Raw genomic sequence first — 25,567 nt, forward strand, 5'->3', positions numbered from 1 at the left:
TAAGTTCACAGCTGTGTAATTTGATCTTTGAGGGCTTGGGCTCCAAATTCAGATTGATTAGATTAGAACCCCTACTCTGACATTCAGAGCTCTGAGTTTTTGATAGTTTGTATTACTAAATCTCTCTGCCTCAGTTTTCCCATCTTTATAATGGTCAGAATAACAGTTTCTACCTCTACCTAGCAGGTTGCAATACATGGTTAGAACAGGAGCTTGTCCCTCAGAAAAGTCCTAGAATGCTGAACCCATGGATAGCTATATCAAGCTCATGCTCAGAGATGAGCTTTCAATCTGAGGTTAGGCAAATTTAAGAATTATAAACTAAGAAAAGAGATGTGGACAATAGGATTTCCATTTTAAATCAAACAACAGTTATCACAGCCTCCCGTGAGGGAGCAGATGGTGACAGTTAACAGATTTCCCCATAATCACTGAAATGAGGGCATGGAGCCAGATTGCATTAACTGAAGGAAAACATACTAACTGATGAAAACTTTTAATTGTTACCCTGTCTACCCTTTCTCAGAAGCAAACTTCAAAGGGCTGAGGGACTTTGATAACCCACATCTCAGTGCAAGCTGATACGGACTCAATCATACAGAAACTTCCATATAACATCACCTCTGCCTGAGGAGCACAGAGACGCTTTAAATTCACAGGGTCAAAAGTGAACACTTGCTTACACCAACTCTGGAGCAAGTTCTTTCCTCAGTGCCCTGCTGCTCAGGAAATAGCACCTCAAACTACTGAGCTGTTGAGCTAGAAGTCTGGTGATCCACACTATCTTGCTGCTAGACACCCAACCTATCATCAATCAAGTCCTGTTGATTCTGTGTCCAAAGAGCATCTTCCTCTATACTGTCGCCACCTTCGCAGGCCTCGCCTAGCAGAGGAAAGAACATTCATCTCTGGACAAAAAACAGGATTTTCTAATGAAGAATGCAACAGAACAAAAGCAGACCATAGAAACAGATCTGCAGATAAATAAGATGTTGGACTTAGAAGATAAGAAACCTAAAATAACTATGATTTATATGTTCCAGGAAGAGAGAAAAATACTAAAGGGAGCTCTTCAGGCTGAAGAAAAATGATCCCAAAGAGAAACAGAAATTTGGGTAGAAAGGAATAAGAATGAAAAGAGTAAATATGTGGATGAATTAATATTGACTGCATATAACAATAACAACAATGTCTTGTGGGATTTCAAACATGAAGAAAATTAACAAGCAAAAGATTTGGAATAAATACAGATAACAAGTTTTTAAAATTCTACTATTATCAAGAAAGTAGTAAGTGCAATAACTTACATAAGACTGTAAGAAGTCACAATATATTTTGCAATATCTAAGATGGCCAATAAGAGAATAAGAGAATGTATAACTACTAAGCTAATATGAGAAAAAAGAATAATAAAAATATGTATTAATCCTAAAGAAAGCAAGAAAATAAAAAATAATATAACATAGGTAGGAAAAATAGAAATGAAATAGAAAGTTGATAAATATTAGTATTAAATATATAAATAATTACATTTAATTGAAAGTATAAGGTTGTCAAGCTGTTTGAGAAAACAAAATTCAACTTAATCTACTTATAAAGACATTGAATTTAAAAACACAAAAAGATGAAATTAAAAGGTAGGGGAAAAAAAGATATACCACAAAACACTGACCAAAATAAAGTGGTGGAAATATACCAATATCAGACAAAGTGAATTTTAAGACAAGAAGCACCCTTGTCTTAATGATAAAAGAGTTAAACCACCAGGATGATAAGCTTATGTACACTCAATATGGCTACAGAATTTTATATATAAAGCAAAAATTAACAGAATTAAAAGAGAAAAAAACACAAATCCAAACTGTTAGTGGGAGACTTTAAAGTATCTCTATCAATAGCTCGTAGAAAAATCAGACAAAATTTTATTAAGGATATAGAAGATCTGAACACACAATAAACAAAGTTGACCTAACTGACATATATGGAATAATACCAACAACTATATCAGATTTTACATTCTTTTCAAGTGCACATAGTACATTTATAAGGTATAAATCAAGACTGAAAATATAAATCGGAGATTCATAGTGATATTGAGCTAGACACAAATACATGAATGACTAGAAAACCTGTACCTCTTGGAAAATTAAGCAATAGACCTTTAAAATAATGTATTGGTCAAAGTAGAATTTAAAACAAAAACTGGAAATTATTTTGAACAGAATGAAAATGAAGAAAGACCTATCAAAACTTGTTGCTTTTATAAAGTCCTGATTAGATAGAAATTCATAGCCTTAAATATATGTATCAGGAAAAAAGAAAGGGAATCTCAGTTTCCATCCCAAGAAGGTAGAAAAGCAGTAGCAAACAAAATCCAAAGAACCTAAAAAGAAGGATATAAAAAAGATAAAATCAGACATCAGTGAAAATAAATAAATCTAAAAGTCAATGTTTTGAAAAAATTAACTGAAATTATACACCATTAGCAAGACAAAGCAAGAAAATGAAGACATAAAATGCAATTTATTAATATCAGGAATAAAAAGAGCTGCAATTATACATTCTACAGACATTAACAAGACAATGAGAAGATATGCCAAAAAACTAGATGTCTTAGAATAAACGAGTGCCTTGAAAAACAAAATTTCAAAAACTTATATAGGAAGAAATAGAGAATCTGAATATTCTCTTAATGAAGAGACTGAACTTGTTATTAGAAATCCCCCCTTAAAGAACACTCCAGTCCAGAGGGTTTATAAGCATTTAAAGATGAATAAATACCAATTTTACACATACTTTTCCAAAGAATAGGAAAGAGATGCAATTGTTTCCAACTTATTTAACGCAGCCAAAGTAACCATGATACCAGCAACTTACATTATAAGAAAGAAAAATTGTAGACCAATATGTCTCATGCACACAGACTCAAAAATCATTTAAAATTGGAAAATTTAAGTTTACTGATATATAAAAACATTAATATGTCACATAACAATGGAGCTTATTTCAAGAATACAAGGTTGGGCCGGGCGCGGTGGCTCACGCCTGTAATCCTAGCACTCTGGGAGGCCGAGGTGGGCGGATCGTTTGAGCTCAGGAGTTCGAGACCAGCCTGAGCAAGAGCGAGACCCCATCTCTACTGAAAAATAGAAAGAAATTATATGGATAGCTAAAAATATATATAGAAAAAATTAGCCGGGCATGGTGGTGCATGCCTGTAGTCCCAGCTACTCGGGAGGCTGAGACAGGAGGATCCCTTGAGCCCAGAAGTTTGAGGTTGCTGTGAGCTAGGCTGACGCCACGGCACTCACTCTAGCCTGGGCAACAAAGTGAGACTCTGTCTCAAAAAAAAAAAAAAAGAATACAAGGTTGGTTCAACATTTGAAAACCAATGTAGTTTACCACATTAAGAGAAAAAGAGAGAAAATTATTATTATTACTAAAGTGTCATGGCCTTATTCTTAGTTACCAACAAAACTCAATGTATTTGGTAGTTAATGGTCCTCACATCAAGAAAAATGTGCATCATCCACGATTCATTTAGAAACAGGCAATCTGCCTAGTTCCTTCTCAGACCAAACAGAGGGCTTAAGAACTAATAAATTTCTTCCAGAAGTAGAGTGAAATACTACCTCAGCACAATAATTTCTAATCTTGAATACAGACATAAAAAGAGCACTTCTGTACTTATATTATTGTCTCTTGAGAATGCCAGATTGTATTTTTATGCAATTAACTTATTCGTAGCTATGTTTACATACATATATTGTTTTTGCCAAATAGATGTTACTGAGTAGTTTTGTAAAAATCAAAGCACTTTTCAAATTCTCCAAATGAGCATTTTATTTAAATGAACCATGTGTTAAATCATTTTCTAAATGGGAGAAGCTCTCCAATTTCTTTTCAGACATGTACATGGCCAATAGTATATCAAATATTAGTCATATTAATGAGTTCTGACTTCCCTTCACTCTCTCTTTTTCCATATATTAGGGTTTAATCAAAGGACTTGTAAGGATAATTTATTAATATGTTAAACCAAGGCTGACTGATAACCTTCTATGATAATGTTTTTGCCAGTCTTTCTTACTAAATTACACCTCAATAGAGGATCCTAGCTTATTATATATTCTTAAGTTTCAACTATTCTAATGTGTTCAATTGTTTCTCTTTGGATGTTGTTGATTTCCTTTCATACACTTTCAAGTGAATCAGCTAAACAAAATCATCACACACTGAGATGATAGGCAGAAAAAGCCACTCTGAAAAAATTCTTGCAAAAACTACTACATATTTGGTGTGTCTGACCTCCAAAAAGTAATCAGACTAAACACTGGGACCTTAAAAGGGATATATGATGGTACACAGTCCAAACACTTATGATTTGCCAAAAACATCCTTGTGAGTTTAACACATTAACTGCCATATAAGTTGTATTTAACTCATGCTAGTTTGAGCCCGGGGCCCCGTGAAACATACACAACTCACATGTCTCTTTATTTTGGGAGCCGAGAGAACTATTTTTCAAGCTGCATATAACTCACGCACAGAAAACAATAAAAAATAACAAATTTTTCATTGAATTAAAGAGAATCATTTTGTTTTCAAAGTTTTTATTCTATTTTTGTAATAAAACATTGTGGGCCCCAACGAAAATTTCTTTTCTAGTGTGGCAGTCAATGTGTTAAAACACAAAGCAATAAGAGTAGATAAATGCAAGTAATTTCACCAGCCTTGAGTGCTTTAAACCTAATTAGGCTCTTTCTTGAGAAGCAAGAGAGATCAATTTATAATAATAAAGAGGAATTCATTTATTATTACATGAGAGGGAATCAATAGGACTCTAATCAGTGAATTCATTTGAGAAAATATATAAATACATAATCGACAGATGATAGCACTGTACTGGCAAAAAAAAAAAAAAAAAGGAGAAAATTCCAGTATAATGAATGGAAGCCTTATGAAAGGTTTAGCTGGAAACTGTCCTGTTGGGTCCTTAAGGTTAAAAACATCTCCCGAGTTTCCGTCTCTGACCCCGGCCCACACTCTAGGCGTGGAGAAAAGAGGCTAGAACTGACTGAAGACAACAGAGTTGAATGAGTTCCTACAGACTCCAAAATAAAAGGCACAATTATCAGACGCTTAAGCTGCTACAGAAGCCTCAGCACCAGTGTCATTGTGTTCCACCCTGGAAGTTCAAGAAGAAAAGGGATCATGAGAACTTCAAATTCTGCAAATACTACTAAAAGCTCATGTCCCTTTAAGAAGAAAATGTCTATGAAAATGAGTGGTTTGATGCCTAAGTAAATGACAAGGAGCAACACAAGCTGAATGACCAGAGCAACACCTTAACTGCTATTTTGCTTTGTGTACTCACAGGGGCCAAAAAAGTTTGCAAGAAACAGCCTGAAAGCCTACCCTGTCCCAGAGACCCACATTGACAAAGGAAAGATTTCCAAGGCTGTGTTTGGAAAATTTAATATTTAAAAAACCTTTGCTATATGTGTCCCTTTGTTTGGGCCTTCTGTGATTTCTTTTATGAGTGGGCCTTTTTTAATATCAAAATGCTGGTTGTTCTTATATCCTTTTCAACTCAGTCATTATTTTCTTCCTTTCTTTCTTCTCCATTCTTTCTACTTCTCTTTTTTCCCTTCTCACTTAGCTTTCTCTTCCTCTTCTTTTCTCCTCCTCCTCCTCCTTCTTGTTCTTCATCTTTGTCTTCATCTCCTCCTCCTCCTCCTCCTCCTCTTCCCCATACCCCCAAACCAAAATTGTACCAGAATTGTTCATATTGGTGTGGAAAGGTCATGTTAATGGTAAGATTTTGGCTGACTGTTGTCAATTTTGGCAAGATCCTTTAGCGTGGACTTGAGATTGGATTACAGCACTTGTGATTATAGCACCCCAACTCAATAAAGCGGAAATAAAGGTTTTTCTTCCTGGGTAATCCTACAGGTGAGAGCAGTGGATCACAATCCCAGATCATGCCATGCAGATTCCTCCAAAAAGGGAAAGAAGGAATGAACAAGAAGATTTACAAATCCTAGTATTGAAGTTTGCCTATTTTTCCTTTATTAGGGACATTATTCTCAACATAAAATGACCACAAACATTAGGAAATAGTATATGCAAATAGCATTCAAGAAGAAACACTTATTATCTAACTTCTGAATTTATTATTCAGAGGAAAGAAAAATGTAAATCTACTGCAAAAGAAGCTGCCAATTAAACTTAGAAAATATTTTTTAAGTATTCCCATGGTGACAGAGGCATAGGCTTTTTTTTTTTCTTTTTAAATTTAATCAGCTTCTAAACACAACAGAGGCCATGTTACAGAGAAGCATCAGGTAATACCATACAGAAAAGACATAAAGGGAAAATTTATGGATCTTAAAATCAATCTATTTTTTTTTTTTTGAGAGATTAGTGATTTCCTTTGCGTAGATCCTGAAAAGAAAAGTGCATTTGCAATGAGCTAGAAGTGTTAACCTGTATTTTGTGGGAAATGACAATATTGCATGTTTTAAATTCAGAACAAAAGAAACCTATAATGCCAACAATGAAAATCAAATGGTATAGCCAAAATTTAGCAGGATTTTTGTTCCTAGCATTTACTAAAACATCTCTTCCTCTTGAAACAGGTGTCATTCATTTTCAAGTATGTTTCCAGGACTGAAACCCTTTTGGCTTTTTAATCTTAGGTCAATAGTGGAAGTGTTAGCACGAGGAAAGTTAATACCGATTTTCTCACCTTAGACTAATAAGATTTCTGGATTGCATTGGCAAACAATTCAATAGAAATTTAGAAAGGCTACTTTAAGAGCAGGAAATCCCTTGTCAGGGAGAAAACACTATAGGCAGACAATTCTCGTGTCCAATGACTTCTACATTAAAAACAAATGTTTCATACTATTGAAATCATTTCATTATCCAGCTCGTTCCTCTTATCTGGAGGTAATTTTTAACAGATTCCAGCCTCCTTTGCAGATGCAAATTTCCAGCCACTCTCCTTCATGCCCCAAGAGGCCATTTCATAAGCAAGCTAACATCAATTCAAACAGGATTCATTTTTTCCATCACTTTACACCCTAGAAAACTGATACAGACTTCCCCAGATGAAGTTTAATACAGAACATAGGTTTATGAAGTGTGGAACCTCATTTCAAATGTACACATAATATATTGATATGGAGTTTGGGAACATTTTCAAAGAATACAAATGTGCCGGACCCAAGGCTTAAATGGTCCTTTTCACTGAAATACAGCTCGTAAAAGATTTCAGAAGGCCAGAAAACTTTAAAATTTAGTGCCCTTTTCTGAGATTTCCCAGAATGTTCTAATTTGGAAACTAAATTGTATATCCAGCATGCAAACGTGTAGTGTAAGCAATTCATTAGATTAAATAAATTTGACAGTTGCAGACCTGATTATGAATTTCAAAGCCTGAGTGTCTAGAGAAAAGGTGCATGACTAAAAACCATGATGACAATAAATAATATATAATAATATACGAACAATAAAATGTCCCCCAAACTTAAGAATGTGGTTACTCTTAGTTAGTAGAAATGCCTGGAGGGTCATGATTATTCAAATTCTGTATCCTGTCTGAGAAATGCCAACAAGGGATCTCACGTAACACACATAATTGCACAATTGCCTCTTACATGACTTCTTCCTTAAAAGCTTGGAGATGTACCCTCAATCACATCCAGCCTTCCTTATGGGTACAATACCTGTTATCATACCCTTCCTGCATGAATTTCTATTTTCATCCTGAGTAACAAGCTACATAATTAAACTGGACTATACAAAAATAGTACATTTTTACTTAGCCGAAACTTCCATTTCTGTTTGATGCTTTTCTCACTTCAAAGTATGCATCCCACTTCATTCATTCAACAAATGTTTATTGGTGCCTATTTCATGCTAAGAGTTGAGATGCAAAACTGGAAAAAAAAATTATTTTGTCCTTCAGAAGCTAAAAATTAAGAAATCTGGAATTAGGTTTAGTTTTTTTCTTTAATGGTTCTGTTCAACCCTCATCCATACTTTTCATGATATTGTTATTTTTTTTACTCCAATCATTTTCATTTCATGCTGATTTGTAAACATGATTCCTTTTCAAACAGAAAAATTTAAGAAGATCTGATGGATAATTTCATGTGTCAACTTGACTGGGTGAAGGGATGCCCAGATAGCTAATAAAACATTATTTCTGGGCATGTCTGTGAGAGTGTTTGCAGAAGAGGATTAGCATTTGGATCAGTAGACTGAGTAAAGACCATCACCCTCACTAATCTGGGTGGGCACCGTCCAATCTCTTGAGAGCCCCTGGTAGAATAAAAAGGCAGAGGAAGGGCAAGTTTGCTTTCTGCTTGATCTGGGACATCTTCTTCTGCTCTTGGACATAGATAATCCTGATTGTTGAGCCTTCAGACTTGGACTGAGTTATGCTATTGGCTTTCCTGGTTCTCCAGCTTGCAGAGGACAGATTGTGGGATGTTTCAGCCTTCAAAATTGCACAAGCCAATTTCTACAATAGATGTAACATATATATCTCCTATATCTCCTATGATAGATAGAATACATAATCTCCTATTTGTTCTATTTTCTGGAGAACGCTAACAAAAGAAAAAGCAGTCTGTGATTCTACTACTTAGAGAGAATCTCTGCAAATGCTCTGTGTCTTCTCCTCCAATGTTCCCTCCCACACTACCATCATGCTTGTAAGTTTATCTAGTCATAGGGTCAAGAAGAAGTGACCATGCTTGGAATGAGACCGTCCTCCTGCCTACTTCCATGGAGTGGGATCAAGGAGGGCCCTCAAGTCAGAAGTAGATCGACCGTCCCTCCACTGAGCTCCAGGCCTCTGTTGGTAAAAGCCAAGTGGGGCACTCCAGGCTCTGAATACTCTCTGAAAGATCTCACCACCACCCACTTCACTCCATCCAGACTGATCTCATTGTACCCTTTGTCCCTATTTATGTCGGACACATAGGAATCTGTCTTCTCAGTTAGCTCTAGTATCCTGACCTCTAATCTATTTCAGATCCCCCTCTCAGAACTTATACCCTTATTTTATTCTTAACATATACTTTCCCATCACTTCAAACCCTTACTCTGTGGCTCTAGAAACTCTCATTCAAACTTTCATTCAATCCCTTGTATCCTTAATACATTTTCTCAGCTATTTTTTGTTTCTCGTTGCTCTGAGGACACTGTTTCCCTGGAAGCCTTCTTTGGAAGTGAGAAATATGTCATCCCTGCTCCTCATTGCTGCTTCTGGGTCATTCTCCTACAAACTCTGGGCTTTGAATCGCATGTGATTGGGCTAAACGGCCTAGCACACCTCCACACTGGAGCCGCTCCCTGGCTCCTGCAGGAGTTTAGTTCTTCCTTTGACCCTCACACCCCTGGTTTTCCCTCTAATTCACCCGTCACTTCTCAGCCTGCTTGGTTGGCTGTCCCTGTCTCTGAGCTCTGGATGTTTGAGGGTTTAGTTCTTGCACCCAGGTCTAACTGGGTTTCAGAGTCCTAAATACCTCTCAAGCAGCCTTCCCAATTCCTTCCATCTGAATTAAAAGTGGCCCCATTCTTCTAGTTGCTCGGGCAAAAGTTGACATCCCTTGATTCACTCCTCTGTTCCTCTTCCTCGCTCATCCAGCGCACCGACACACTTACCTGCTAAATGCCAGCTTTTATCATCTCTAACATGTGCCATGGTTCCCATTTGAAGATCTCTGAAATTGTATGTGACAAAACTGGATTGCAGGTCACGTTTTAATTGACAGTGGAGAACCTAAAGAATACATTTTCTTTCTTGGTTAAAGTGTGCATTAAATCATTCTACTATTCTGCTGAAAATCTTCCAAAGGGCTCTCTTTTATACTAGGTAAAACCCAAACTAGATAAATAACTGAAACAGAGCTACACTTTGTTTCCTTCCTCTCTGAATCCATTCCCTTTTGCTCAGTCTGCTCAGCCACGCGGGGCTCTGGCACACCCACCTTGGCACTTACTGGGAATGCTTTCCTTGCAGGTGTTCGGGTCTCACCCCTCACTGCCTTGGAGTCTTTCGGCAAATACCACCTTCTCAGTCAAGCCCTCGCAGCCTCAGCCTCCGACCACACTGAAAACTGCAGTTCCTCCCTCCAGCACTCCCCATTGCCCTTGTGTTTCTCACCAGAGCACTTACTACTTTACAACACATAACGCATTGTTACTTACCTATTTTCCTTACCATCTGTCTCCCCCCTGCTAGAAAGTGCCATAAGGGGCAAAATTTTCTAATTCTTTGTTTTTTAGTTCTTTCATTTATTTCTTTCTAACCCCTTTGTGATAGAACTGCATATATGTGTATGTATACATAATAACATACATTTTATTTTTAATTTATATGAATTAAATGTAAATTAAATGTAAATTAAATTTATATATCTTAAATATGTCTTTTAACTTTAAAAAGTATAATTATAGATTATTACAATAAAATTATGATATTGTATAACTAATATAACATTATTGTAATAATTGTAGGTGACATTTAGTAAGCACTCTTTACATTATGCTAAATGGTTTTATGTAATATTTTATTTAATTTTCATTACAAGCCTATGAATTAGGCGATATAACTCTCTTTTAGAAATTAGGAAATTAATTCTCAGAGAAACTAAATAATTAGCCCAAGTCTCCCAACAGCACAAGAGCTAGAGGGCTGGGATTTAAATTCAAATTTGTCCAATTCCAAAGTCTAGGTCCTAAGCAATTCATTATTTTGTCTCTGAAGGTCAAATACAGAATTTATGGAGGAAATCACACTGGCTATATTCACAGCACTTGTTTAGATTTCCCTAGTTCTACTCTTTATCACCAGGCCTCTTATCCACAAGCATCCCTGCTCATGGGCTCTTTTTTTTTTTTTTTAATTTTATTTCAGAATATTACAGGGATACAAACATTTTGGTAACATAAATTGCTTTTGTACCATTTGAGTCAAAGTTATAAGTGTGCCCATCCCCCTGATAGTGTGCACTGTACCCAATAGGTATGAATTTACCCATCCCCTCCTCCCCCTGACCTGCTTGATTTCTGATGAATGTTATTTCCATATGTGCACAGAAGTGTTGATCAATTAGTTCCAATTTATCTGAATTCTCTCACAGCAGTTGGTGTGATTCCTTTTAAGTATCTGTATATGTATATGTCATTTATCTTTATAGAAGAAGTTGTGGCTTCAACATCATTTGTGATCCTTGTAGATAGTCTGATTTTGGTTTTGGGGTTTTTTTTGTTTGTTTGTTTCCTTCCTGTTTTGTTTTGTTTTGTTTTGTTTCCCTACGGTTGCCTGCAGCAAGTAGAAAAACATGCTTCCTTGACTCCTTGTTCAAACCTGGTGGACAGAGAAAATGTCTTCTCCCACCACACAAAGGCCTTTCACGAAATAGGGCCTATGTCTTCTTAGGTACCAACACCTGTGTCCAGGGCATAAGTGGCCTGGAATGGACAGAGCCTGGTTTCCTCCACCAGTCGGCTATTGGAGGGATGGGATCATTATGCTCGGCTGCGTCTAATGAAGACTCACGCTGGGCACTGAGGGGGAGCAGAGGGGGCCGTGGCGAGCTGAACAGAGGCAGGGGTGTTTCAGGAAAGAAGCGGGGAGGCAGGGCAGGCAGCTGGCAATGCCACTGCATAAGACAAGGCACCTGGTGCCTTTCCTGGGATCAACCTACTTGAACATAATTTCAAAGATTTTTTTCTTATAATTTATATTTATACAGTACTACTCTGCCCCTTTTGCTATTCTTGTTTGTCTTTCCTCACCTACCATAGTTTTCATAGGCCTTCATTGACATACGACAGCTAAAATACATGTGCTCTCCCTAGTGTTCAAGAGTAGGATAAGATATCTGCTTTGTTTCTAAATATCTATTATACTTAAATATCAGGTATGGCTGCTAGCCTAAAATTATAATTAGGCACAGCAAATATATAAATAAACTGGATAACAGAAAACTAGAAATTTTCAAAAAAATTTAGCTTTTGTAACTATATTAAAACATGATTCCAAGTTCTCTGACATGCCTTCCATCACAAAGTGGGTCTACATCCTCCCTTCAATCTGAACAATTTGACTGCTTTATTAATACAGTGCAATAGAATACATGACAACCCAGGCCTTAAGGAGCTGGCAGCTTCCACTTTCTGGCTCTGGAAAAACTCACTCTTAAAACCAGCCACCATGTGGCGAAAGAAACCCCACGAGGCCTGCGGAGAAGCTCAGGTGGGGAGATAGAAGCCCCAGCCCACGGCCCTGGGTGGGCTTCTAGCCACCAGCCAGCACCAACTTGCTGTCATGGCCCCAGTCAGTCTGTCTCAGCAGATGCCACTTGCAAAAAAGACAAAGTATCCCTACCAAGCCCTGCCCATATTGCAAATTCATGAGCAATATAGATGATCTTTGTGGTTTTGGGTCACTGAGTTTTGGGGTGGTTTGCAATAAGTAACTGAAACAGGCCATAATGTCTTACTTCTACCTAATTAAAACTTTGATGGATAGTTTTGCAATAGTGTGAATTATGCAAAACTAATTTATTTTAGTTTCATCTGCTCTCTGTTCCTCAATGCTTTCCAATGAAGGATCTACCTAAAGAAAGGGCCAAAATTTAAAAAGACCAAAGCTGATGCAAGGCTTGGATAATCCACAAAATGGATAATCAATGTTGTGTCATTGAGATATAAAGTATAATTATCCAGACAGTCAGTGCGGAAAGAATTAAAATGGGACATTATGGCAGTGCACATATTTCAGGAGAACATAAATTTTCCTGTAAGAGTTAGAATCAAAGCTGCATGCTTAGTGTCGTGAAACTAGCTTTTAGAAGCAGGATCGTGGACATTGAGCATTGAAACTCAAGCTATTAGGCTGAAATCTTAACTTTTACTAGGTCACAGAGCCAAAGTTTTGATTTATGTAAAATATACTAAACCATGCTCTGTGCCAGATCACGTGCTTTCACATGATCTTGGTTAGAGCATTTTCTTAGGATATTGTATCATTTCACACAATCTTTTCTTTCATGGAGAAATGCTCTCCTTCTGGCCTTGAAATTTCCCTGCATAAAACAAAAAAAATCTAAAAATAGTGTAAATATTTTTCAACCCAGGATTACTGTATTTTTCAATTTTCAATTATAGTTTTGTTTTCACAGTTACATGACTATGACAATCATTGTGCCATTTAGGTACATTTGAGCATCATTTTTTAAATACAAATTATTATAAATGACTAAATAACTTCAACAGAAAAGATTTCTTTCTTTTAGAAAATGTTCTCCTAAGAAACTTTCTAATTGCAAAATAAGGGACTCAAGAGGGTCTAATATTTCCTTCAAGACATTATTCTTCCCTGAAAGGGAAGAAGGAGTAACAATAGTAGAAAAAGTAGTAGTAATGATAAAAAATGAAACGGTCTATTCATAGACAAAAGAAGAAAATATTTAAAAAGAAAACATATTAATTTTAAAGTAATTCATACACAAGCTGAGTATCTTCAAATATAGGCAATAATTAATATAAATTAAGGCCACCCATTTAAAGAGGTTGCATTTATGAATTTCACAAGCCTTGAAATTCAAGTAAGGAGACTCGCTGCATCTCCTTACTAAGAACATGCATAAAACTCCCAAAGTCTGAGAATCTGTCCTCTTCTGACTCCAGGAGTACAATGACCACAGGAGTATAATGACCAACAAGTGCTGATAAGAGAGCAAAATTTTAGATGCAGATGCCCTAGGAGTTAATAAATAATATAGTGAAAGTTACTATGGACCCCATCTGCATTATTATTTGAATCCTCATCTAGAGACTATGCACATTTTTCAACAATGAGGTCCAACTTATCTCATTTTTCTCAAGTTCTCATGAATCATGTCTTCTATTCATTATGTATCACAACCTGCCTTTGTTGTTTTTAAAAGGCCTTCAAGTACAAACCAGTAACACAAGAGAATGTTTGATTCAGCAGCTTTCGTGATGGGGCAGCTGGAAAAATAAAAGATGATTGATGAAGCAGTGACACCCATTTAGGCCACTGGTAAATATCACATTATCCCTGGAGATCAGTGGCATTACCGCCTTCCTCATGTGTGCACACTGACATGTGGGCACATGTGAGTAACTGAGAACATATGTAAAAATGTCCTATGGGTGTTATTAAGTTTAAAAAGTCCATTATATCACACAACAGAAAATAATTAGCTCTGTTATTTATAAGTAAGCTTTCAAACTGACAAAATAGAACTTTGGCTAATATCATTTAGAGTGAAAATTAATTGGAGAAGCCATTTACAGCAGACAAATTTTGAATTATTATTAATAATTCATGTATATGTACATAGTATTTATGAAATACAAAAACATGTATGTGTGCAGATTTTGAAAATAGCTTAGTGGAAAAATGGTGATATCAATTAGAATTGTTAATTATTTAGTTTCTTTTTTACTCTTTGATGAATTATCTTTCCAGTTGATTTTTATTTTTATTGATATCTTTCACTGGAGTCTAATTTTATAGCTTTGTACACTCCCTTCTTAAAGCAATGTTAGTTTAGTTTTTGCTGCTTTGTATATTAATAAGCTATGAGTGCTTTGTGAGTATTTAATATTCCCAATGCATCATTCTTTTTGCAGAACTCACGATGGATATCACTGAAAAGGTGTATATGAATAGGAACTCAAAAGACGTGCTGTGAGGAAAACAGTGTACGTCTTGGAATCAGACAGCTCAGAAATAAATTACAGTTTTTCATCTATTAGCTTTGTGAGCTTGGGAAGTTTATTTAATCTCCCCAATCTTTTCTTCCTCATCTCAAAAAAGAGGCCCCAAACACCTACTTTGTAGAGTATTTAAAATAATTAAAGAAGATAAAGTTTGCTAAAAATCTAACGCAGAGTCTAGTCCATGGTAGGTGATCAATACATTTAATTGTTACTAATTAAATGAATAAGATATTAATACCATCTTATTTTAAATATTAATAACAAGGCAATATAATGTCACCAAAAGCATGGATTCCGAAGCCAGACTGCCTACGTTCAAATCCTGCCTCCTCCACTTACTCACTGTGCAGTCTTGAGAAATCTACTTACACCCGTGTCGTGATTCCCTTATCTATATAATTAGAATGACAGTAAGAACTGTCTTCTAGATTTGCTTTGAGGATTAAATGAATTAATATAAGAAAAGTGTTTGGGGCAGTGTCAATTATCTAGTAATTCCTATATAAGTGTTTTCTGCTATTATTAAATAACTAAGGCTATTTTAACCATGAACTTGCAGATTGTCGATAGACTGGCCGTGTTTGAATTCCAGCTCTTCCACCTACTAAGTGGGTGACCTTGGGCAAGTTTTTGCTGTCTCTGTGGCTCAGTTTTCTTATGTGTAAAATGAATATAACAGTAAATCCTCAGAGAGTTTGGGGGATATGTATACATAATAGATATACAATGTGGGCTATAAACGTGTTTTTAAGATATTTGCATTTTATATATATATATGTATAATATGTGTGTTTGGAGAGAGATCGAGCTACATATATTAATATAGATATAGATATCCTATGACAAAGCCCAGAAATCGGAAGTAATCAATAATTGTTAGCTATTGTTATGAAAATAAAGAAAAATATGATTTTACCAATATGAAAATTATTAAAATTACAACACATATAAATTAAACCCCTCCCACAAACTAAAAGAAAATAAATTGCTTTATTCATGATAATTGTAATAATAAAGTGGATACTTTGATTTGTCATTTGTTTGAGGCAGGGCTTAGCTTCCGTATTTTTCCTCCATGGGAAAATGTGTTAGAAATTAAAATATAGATTTATGTCCACATAATTCCTTGTGTTCAGGAGCAAATTTTCCCCATCCTCTTCACAGGTATTAATTAAGAGCACAGATAAAAATGCTTTCTGCAGGCTTCGACCCAGTTTAAATACACGTTGATTAGAACACTGCAGTTTAACTCACCTCCCCAGGTTCTGTGGAAACCCAGCGCAAGGGCTGGGGTTCCAAAGTCAGGTTAACTGATTGCCCGGGCTAACCACTAACCACTCCTGTCGGTTAAAATGCATTATTTACATACTAAGAGTGCAAATCTGCCATCTGGGGCAGTAAAGAAAATGGACTGACCAGTGGTGCTGCGGGGCACAACAGCGGTACAAACGACTGTCACCAGGTCCCAAATGCCCTGAGAACTACGTACAAAACAAACCGGGTGACAGCCTCAGGTTCAGTACCGCTAACCACCTCTTGTCACGTTTCTGATTAACAGTCTGTGTCTCAAAAGACAATTACCTTTCAGTCTGCATCCTTCTTTCACAGGAACAATGCTTTGCGTTCACAGGAGCGCTTCTTTCTTTCAAAAACTCCACGTGACAAATACCATCTTCCAAATCCTCTGTGCCGAGCAGGGCCTGAGCGCGGATGGTGGCTGAACGAGGAAGCGCAAGCCCCTGTGCGCTGCATTTTCATCCGAGTCTTTTCCACTCTTCTCCCTCCACCCCTTCCCGTGCAGGTCCTGTCTACGCAGCAACTCTTCCCATTCAGTCGGAGTCTGCTCTGGCTCCCCTTTTTCACTGGCATAGGCGGGGATGTAGTTATGAGAACTAGTGAGAGGTTTGGGGCGACTGGCATTCACCTCAACTGTAGTGCCAAATTAACAGCCCATGCAGATGTTCACTTCAAGAAATGTGACGACCTGTCCTTTCCTCTGGATCGTTCTCTCTCCGTTCCTTACATCCCTGCCATGCAGAACGGCTGGGCTGCCCTTGCGCACTGCGGCGCTCGGCCTACACCCGCCGGCTGCTCTGCCCGGATGCCTTTCTGCCCGCTGCCCCCAGCTCTGTGCGCTGTTTAGGGTCACTCTCCAACAGGTGCCATCCCCGCCCCTCCCTCGAGGTGTGAGCGTTTTCTGTCTATATCCTCATAGTCCTTTGGAAATACATACTTCTATGGGGGTTAGTCATACGTTCTTTATTTTTGTTTTTAATTGTGGTAAAATCCACATAAAATAGACCATTTAACAGTTGAGTATTGTTGAGCATATTTACATTGCTGTGCAACCAATCTCTAAAACTTTTCCATCTTGCAAAACTAAAACTCTATACTCATTAAGCAGCTCTCCCATTTTCCCCTCCCCCTAGGTCCTCCTAGCCCCTGTTCTGCTTTCTGTTTCTGTGAATTTGACTACTCTAGATACCTCATAAGTGGAATCATACCACCATATTTGCCTTTTGTGACTGCCTTATTTCATTTAGCATAATGCCCTCAAAGTTCATCCAGGTTGTAGTATGTGTCAGAATGTCCTTCCTTTTTAAGGCTAAATAATATTCCAGTGTATGTATGTATCACATTTTCTTTATCCATTCATTCATTGATGGACATATGGGTCGCTTCCACCTTTTGACTATTGTGAGTAATTCTGCTGTGAACATGAGTGTACATATATATCTTTGAGATCCTGCCTTCAATGCTTTTGGTTGTATATCCAAAAGTGGAATTTCTGAATCATATTGTAATTCTATTTTTAATTTTTGAGGCATCACCATGCTATTTTTCATAGCTGTTTCACCATTTTACATTCCTATCAGCAGCACATAAGGGTTCCAGTTTTTCCATATCCTCGCCAACACTTGGTATTTGCTGGTTTTTTTTTTTTATAGTAGCTACTCTAATGGATCTGAGAGGACTGTCACATGTTATTTTAATTATCTGTGTGTTGTCTGGCACTAACTTCCTTCCAGATAGGGAAGCATGTCTTTTCCACTGGACTCACTCATTTTTTCACATGCCTACAACAAAATATGTCTGCCAAAAGTTCTGATCAAAGAGTAAATGTTGCTTCTGGTAAAAATTGCTATAGAACTTCAGAAGCACTTTGCTTCCTCAGGAAAAGAAGAACAGGGACCCAATGAATCCCTCCTCTGGTGGGCCAAGGAGCAGAGACGTCACGGTGGGGGCTCCAGGTGGCAGTGCTGGAAAGGGGAGCAGGGAAACCCTGTAGCCTTCAGAAGAAAGAAAAGGAGGGTGGAAGGAACCCAGGGAACTGGCCCCGGACTGAGATAGAGCCCAGAGAAATTTCATTAGGAGAAAATCCCACCTGCCATAATCCTGTCCCCAACTTCCAGTAGTCTCTATCTCCACCCTCCTGGGCAGACTTCAGGTTCCCCTGCCCCTCTCTCCATGGATGTCATCTGATATGTCACAGGGGTGCTTCTGTGCTCCTGGCACCCCAAGTCAGAACACAGCTGGAGAAACTGTGCAATTCCCTTTAATTAGGCTTGTGTGATCCAAACAATCTCAGAATGAGCCCACTGGCAAATTGGAGAACGCCATAGCCTTTATCATAATTTTATTTATGACAAACCAAGAGTCTTAAAAAATATAAATGGCACAAGATCAATGATTATATCCCCAAGCTCCTGGTTCCTGCTCTGTTATGGAGCTTGGCCTTGGGAACTTCATCAGCAGTTTAAGGATGCATATTGCATATTTCATTGTCAAACTGTTAATATATTCCTTCCCCCGCAGCTCAGTTTTTCCAAAGGAGCCTAATTCTTCTTTTTATATTCCTGCTCCTATTGTCTCTCGTTACTACAGTATGGGCAGGTCTGGGACTCCCTATCTCGCAACGTTCCACATTGTTAAGGCACAGGTCTTCCCGTTCAGTATATTCTTCAAATAATTACAGGCCTGTTTCATAATAAACTCTTCCCAACTTGTTACCAGTCTACATTTTTATCTCCTTTTGCTCTGCCTTTAAAGTTGTTTCAGCAATGCTAATTATAAAGAAAACGATAAGATTGGATTGCTTTTCTTCCTCACTCACAGCAGCTCAGAAAATGAATTGTAGCATATTCTCTTTTCTTATTTGTGCAGGTAATGATGTATTCATTGTGGCAAAGTCTTCACAGATAATAAAAATTGCATGCTTTTTGCAGATGTGCTAATTATCTCGTCTTGATCAAGAAAAATATATTGAATTGGCTCCCTACAACACAGTTCAATTTATACCCGTACTTGATGCTGGCAGGAAGCCTGAGCTATTTTAGTGTTACTTTATTTTTTGGCTAGGAAATAAAAATATTCTGGAAAATTACAATTAAGAAATGCTTAAAACAGCTAATATATATAATCGATCATGGAAGGTCACTACCAGTTAAGTTATGATGCAGGTGTAAATGCAGTGAGAGGGCAAGAAAACCAAAGACAAACAGCATGGATGGTTTGCAATATCCAACTTGAGTAATGGAAACTAATTCAATCTATTTTGGATATGCAGAGATAACTCTGTTATTAAATGACTGTTTGCACCAAGAAAGGAGTAAACTATATATTTTTAAGACATAAAAACTACATCATTCCATGACAACCAAAAGAGGCCAACATTTTCATGATGTTTTATTCATTTATTTCCTTATATTTGTACAGCATTAAGACTAGAACTGTTTGCAATGGCAGGCTAGCTTTACTAGGTTCTGTTACTTTTGATAACAGTTGTTTGTAATTTTCTGAACGCATACTTATTAATAGTTGTGCAACTTGGTGTAAGACCATATTCCTAGGGGGAAAGCGGTGGTCTTTAACCTTAACTTACATATTTTAACCTCAAGGCAATCACTCAATAAGATTTATGTTTACAAAATACTACTTTCTATTAATACCATAATGATTCACTGTAGAGAGAAAAAATGAGAGAGAGAAAGAGCTTGTCTTCATGTATTTTGTTTTGTGTTAGTGGGAACCAGATTTTTCTTCAATTTCAACCTATGGACATTTTCAAAACAAATAGGGAAAACTGGATTGCTCTTGTTTCTAACACATAAAAGTCACAAGCCAGGCAATCCACAGTTCTACCACCCCCTTTCTCTCCTAATCATCTCTGCAGACAACAAACTTTCATAGTGTCAGAGACGTGCTTAATACGAGCCCACTATAAGATCAGAGGATCACTGAGTTCATCACTCCACGTTGGTCTGGGGATTGGTGCTTCTCCATTAAAAAATAACGCTAATATAAAAGTAAGATATGGAGCTAGAACTAAAATTCAAGTCTTTTGGTTCCCAATCAAAAGTTCTTTTCACTAAAAGACTCTCGGCCTATGACCTTAGAGGAGAGGTCTTTTCTGAGTCTCTGTCTCGTTTTCAAAATTAGTATAATAATATTAACCAAACCTACTGATTGAGTTGTTTTTGCTGTAAAACTCACATTTCCATAAAAGCATGATGTAGATATAAAGATTAATATTAGACATTCTGTCCTTGAAAATAATAAAAATCTCAATATAAAAAATTATGAGCATGCTACTCCCACATATATAGGGACCAGACTTCTCTCTCACCTGATAATAGTGGTAGTATCATACTAACTTGTGAAAATCTCCACATGGAAAGGAAAGTGAGAGACTGACTCAAGTGCCTGCCCAGACATCTGCACTGGGCTAGTGTTCTGACCAGAGTCTCCCCAACAAGAGCTCGTGCTGTGCTTTGGTCCTGGAGCCAAGTTGCTATTGCCCTGTGACAAGACGGAGGAGTTTCAGGCAGTGGCTGCACTGGGTCCCCCATTAACACTCACAAGCTACACCTGACGGCCGCCACCTGATGCCTGTACCATGCACCTCTCCTCTCTCACCAGGGTTTTGGTCGGTGCTAAGGAACACGATGCCACAGGACATTCTCCATGTCCATGGATCTAGAATCCAGTAGAGTGAGGGACATGGCACCCTATGTGGTAAAATTTGACCCAGGGAAGACAGTTACGGAAGATAAATTCTGGTGTTTTCCACTCTCTGGATGAACTGTTTGGAGAGGCAGCCCCTTCTAATGGCTTCTCTGACTGTGTTCTGTGACATACAGCTATGACCAGCTCAGTGACAGCTCCCTCATATGTGAAGTTCCTCGTCCCTGTCTTATTCACCTCTCACTTGTGCATTTCTTGGGTTGCGCTCATAAAAAAGTATAGCACCTGATGTTTGCCTAGGGGACCCAGGCAGAGAGAGTACCAAATAGAAAAAGCAAAAAGATAAATGACTGGTTAAGGGCCCAATTGAATATAGAAATTATAAATTTATATTCAGTCAGTCAACAAAGTTAAATGACTTTTTTTCAGCATTCTAGGAATAGAAGTAGAGAAAACAAGGAGTTAGGTTCATTTATTCACTTAACTGAGTTTTTCCCATGTGTCAGTCATTAGACTAGTCATTAGGGATTCCAAGATATAAAAAAATGTAATAATTTATTGGGTTCTAGTTGGTCCTTCTTTAGAAATTAACATTATATACTGGACTTTCAATTCAAGATAATCCAAGATGCAGGTGAAATTGAATGTGTGAAGAGTAGACAGCGAAGAAAATAATACATTGGAGGACTCAGAGGACTGAGGCAACTGAGCATCCAATGAGATCAGAGAACATGTCATTGAAGAGGTTGAAACACACTCAGCAAAGCTCAGTGGAAAAATATTAGAACCCATTTCAGAGATTAGCTATTCTGGTGACAGCACAGGCCAGAGAATTACCATAAGAGTGATTGGTACTAATGGGGCAGAGAAGAAAATTGTATAAATAGAAAGATTCAAAGAAAAATAGATGTGTGGATGAATCATCAGTGTGAAGTGAAAAATTTACAGACTAAAAACAAAAAATGGTACATGTCACCTTAATATGCTCTTCCCTAAACATGGCTGAGCTAGGAACACCCTGCAACTGAGAAGAAAAAGTGCTAAACTCACCGATGGCTCAGCTACAATGGCCTTCTTCGGTCCAGTAATGGAAGAAATAAGATTTCACAGACTTTTTCTGGGTACAAATACCTTAACTATGGCCATGCTTTTAAGTCAAGTCCCAGGGCAAGAAGTGATACCAATAGGAAAAATAGCATATAGGAATGAGAGAAAGGCGGGAAGAAATTATAAGGAAATAAAAGGGAAGATTCAGCCCTGCATAGGAAGTGCAATCAGTGCAGGGGGAGGCGAGTCAGAGGGGGAGTGTGCGGAGAAGCGCAGCCATGCAGAGCAGCGAGCCTGCAGGTGTGAGCGGGGGCTAACACTGTGGACGTGGCTGTGGGCTCCTGCTCTCTCTGACTAGATTACACCAGTAATGCAGTCTCATGCAGCGTTCATGCTATTGCTTCATTTAATCATGCCAGTTGCTTCTGTCAATGATGCCAAATCCCTCAGAGATACCCTTTTCTTGCTAAGACACTCAGGAGCCCTCATAGGAGACCACACTGCACCTCCCGGCCTTTTGACTGCACGACACTGACCTGCCCCTTTGCAGCCTCCCAGCGTCGGAGTTTGGACGCCAGGCCTGCAGTCTCCAGCATCCCCGGCCAGCAGTTGCCAGTGAGAAGCCTGGTGAAGGACCTGGAATGTGTCTCTGAGTTTGGCAACAAACACGTGAGCATGTGGCAAAACAGGAGCTTTCCGCGGAGGCCTCTGAGTGTTTTCCTGAAAATTGCCTTTCTAAGTATTGAAGAAAAACCTGATCATTAGCATCTATCTTCCAGGTCTGTGACCCTTTGATCTCTAAAAGCGTAGAGTACACCTGAAAGTCCCTACGGTTTGCCCTGACCTTTTCACCTTCCCAGCAGTCTACAACGTCTCAAAGCATTTAATTCCTTGGATTAAATTTCACCCTGCTGGAAAAACCTAGAAGGATTTCTGTTTTTTGGATACAATTCTAACTCATACACATTTTTGTTCTTTCTACTACCCATCTTAACATGGAAACTGGTTATCTTCTAGTGCAATAGTAAGTTTATAAAACTTTTTTTTTCATTAACTATAGAAGTTTTTTTTTACTACTTTCAATGAAAGTGCCAGAGATTAAACATAAAAATAAGATATCTCAAATATAAAAATCATACTATCATAACCTGTTGATATGCTGTTCTTGCTATTACCAAATCAAATGAATTAATAATGTACTTGTTTCCTTGGGGTAAATCCTACTTTATAAGTTTTGGACCTGATTTCTTCACTGTATAACTTAATAGAAGCCATAAAATTCAAGAACTGGTACCTTTGCAATAGGTGAGAGGAAAGAAATTAATTGCTGCTTAGGCATAAAAGAAATACTTTCCACTTCTTTCTGGAGAACACTGCTGGATTCAGGAAATAACCACTTAGTCATTCGATCAAGACTATAGTAAAAATTGTTCATTTATGTTATAATTATTCATGTAATTTTAGTTATGATTTTAATTCATTTCCATTACTTAAGCTGAAAATTGCCAAATTATCCTTTAAAAATTCATTTTCTCACCTTTCTATTAGAAAAATGCTAATTATCTTTATTACTGTTTCTGATATTTAAGGAGAAAGAGCACGGGGTTAGAAAATCACAAACATCTGTAAAGCTACACACCGGGAGGCTGTGGCCCACGCGCCCCTGCCAGTGCTGGAGGGCAGGTCCGCAGCCTCTACTCAGGTGGGTTCTGAGCTGCCTCTTTGCTGCAGTGTCTAACCTGCGTGAGTATAGGAGGTAGTTATGACAATCACCCAGCTTTTCTGAGCCTGTAGGAAGAGAAATTGAAAGAACATGGTTGGCTCCACAGGAGTAGGGGAGAAGCTAGGATAAGTATTTAATTTCCGGAGATGAATCCATGGGGTGTGGAGAGGGAGTAGATGAGAAAAGCTTGCTGACCTGCCATGGATGCGGCACCCTTGGGGCCATCACGGCCAGTTCTATGAACGCTGGGACAATGAACTGATCATCCTTGTGACTATTTTTATGATCAGCACTATAATGTTTGTGTGACTCTAAAAATTACCTTCATCTTAATACACAAAGAAGGGAGAAGACCTCAGGGATACACCTGTCAAGAAATTTCACCATCCCGGTGTGTGGTCACCTTTTCTGTTGCAAAGAGTGGTCACTATGAAAGTGTTGTCATAGTGACACCAGTGGAAACTGTGAACCAATCTTCAGAGTAGACAATACCAGGTCAAGCGGCCAGAGGGGGATCCTTTTCTGTGATAAACATTGTAGAGTTTGGGAGCCATTAAAGATTTTTGCAATCAAAAACCTAAGGGAAGCTTGAGGCAGGACCTTTTCTGTTGCCTTTACTCTGTTATCAACCAAGTTACATATTCCTTACAAGTTAGTTTAATGAAAAATAATGTTAAACAACTGTCATGGCTAAATAATCCATAAAAGAATTAAAATGTCCAAGAAAGAAAGAATAAAGGGGATACTAAACTAACCAACTTTTCATTTATGAAATCCTTTTTCATACAAAATTCATATCTGACAGTATCTCAGCTTTTCATATAATTCTCTTCCATGGTCAACAAGGCCCGGGCACCATGGAACAATCCCGCGGGAAGCTGGATGAGTGGGAATCTGCTCTGAGCATTACCATTCCTCAGCACCAAGGCTCCATCTAGAACACAGAGAGTTCTTGGGATTTACCATATAATTACCTTGCTCAAAGGTTGAGTGGGATAGAGATGAGCCCTAGAGAGTTACACAGGTTTTTTTGTTTGTTTGTTTTTGTTTTTTTTGAGACAGAGTCTCACTCGCTCTGTTGCCCAGGCTAGAGTGAGTGCCGTGGCATCAGCCTAGCTCACAGCAACCTCAAACTCCTGAGCTCAAGGGATCCTCCTGCCTCAGCCTCCCGAGTAGCTGGGACTATAGGCATGTCTACCATGCCTGGCTAATTTTTTCTATATATATTTTTAGTTGGCCAGATAATTTCTTTCTATTTTTAGTAGAGACAGGGTCTCGCTCTTGCTCAGGCTGGTCTCGAACTCCTGACCTCGAGCCATCCACCCACCTCTGCCTCCCAGAGTGCTAGAATTACAGGCATGAGCCACCGTGCCTGGCCTAGTTACACAGGTTCTTAGTGAGCTGACCTCCATGAGAGATCTTTGCTCTCCTAAATGACTAAAGGTATTAATTTAATGACAATTATCATAAAGATAGAAGGAAATTCAACAGACTTAATATCAAAAGATATGTGGAGTTTTCAACTGTTTAAACATGGACATTCCTCCAATAAAACACAAACACATACCCAGCCATAATTTCATATATGTCTATTTAACTATTTTTGTACATGGATTTTATCTTTAAGTAAATTTCTTCCAAGTTTAGGACAATATCTATTTTAGTGAAAATGAACCATAGCCAGCCCATCACTCCATGAAGATGAGCATTCAGTAAGCATATTTGAGAGTGACTTGGAATATTAAACTATGAGATTTTTATGGTCAGACTTAACACATTAGTCTTCCTTATCCTCAGCTTCTAGCTTAATAACCTAACTCAATCCTTCCTCTTTCTTAGCACCTATTTCAATAAATGTTAAATAAGTATATGAAAGGATGAATGAACAGTGGAATCTACATTTTCATATCCCATCCTATTCAAGCACTTTTCCTCAGAGACTCTGCCATTTATTTCTATGACTAATCTGATGTCCTGCAATAATTTTAGCTCCAATAACTGAGGATGGAAGACAGAAGTTCCCCATTTATCAAGAGGTACCTTAGACTTCTCTGA

This window comes from Eulemur rufifrons, chromosome 18, assembly GCF_041146395.1.
Source record: "Eulemur rufifrons isolate Redbay chromosome 18, OSU_ERuf_1, whole genome shotgun sequence".
NCBI lineage: Eukaryota > Metazoa > Chordata > Mammalia > Primates > Lemuridae > Eulemur > Eulemur rufifrons.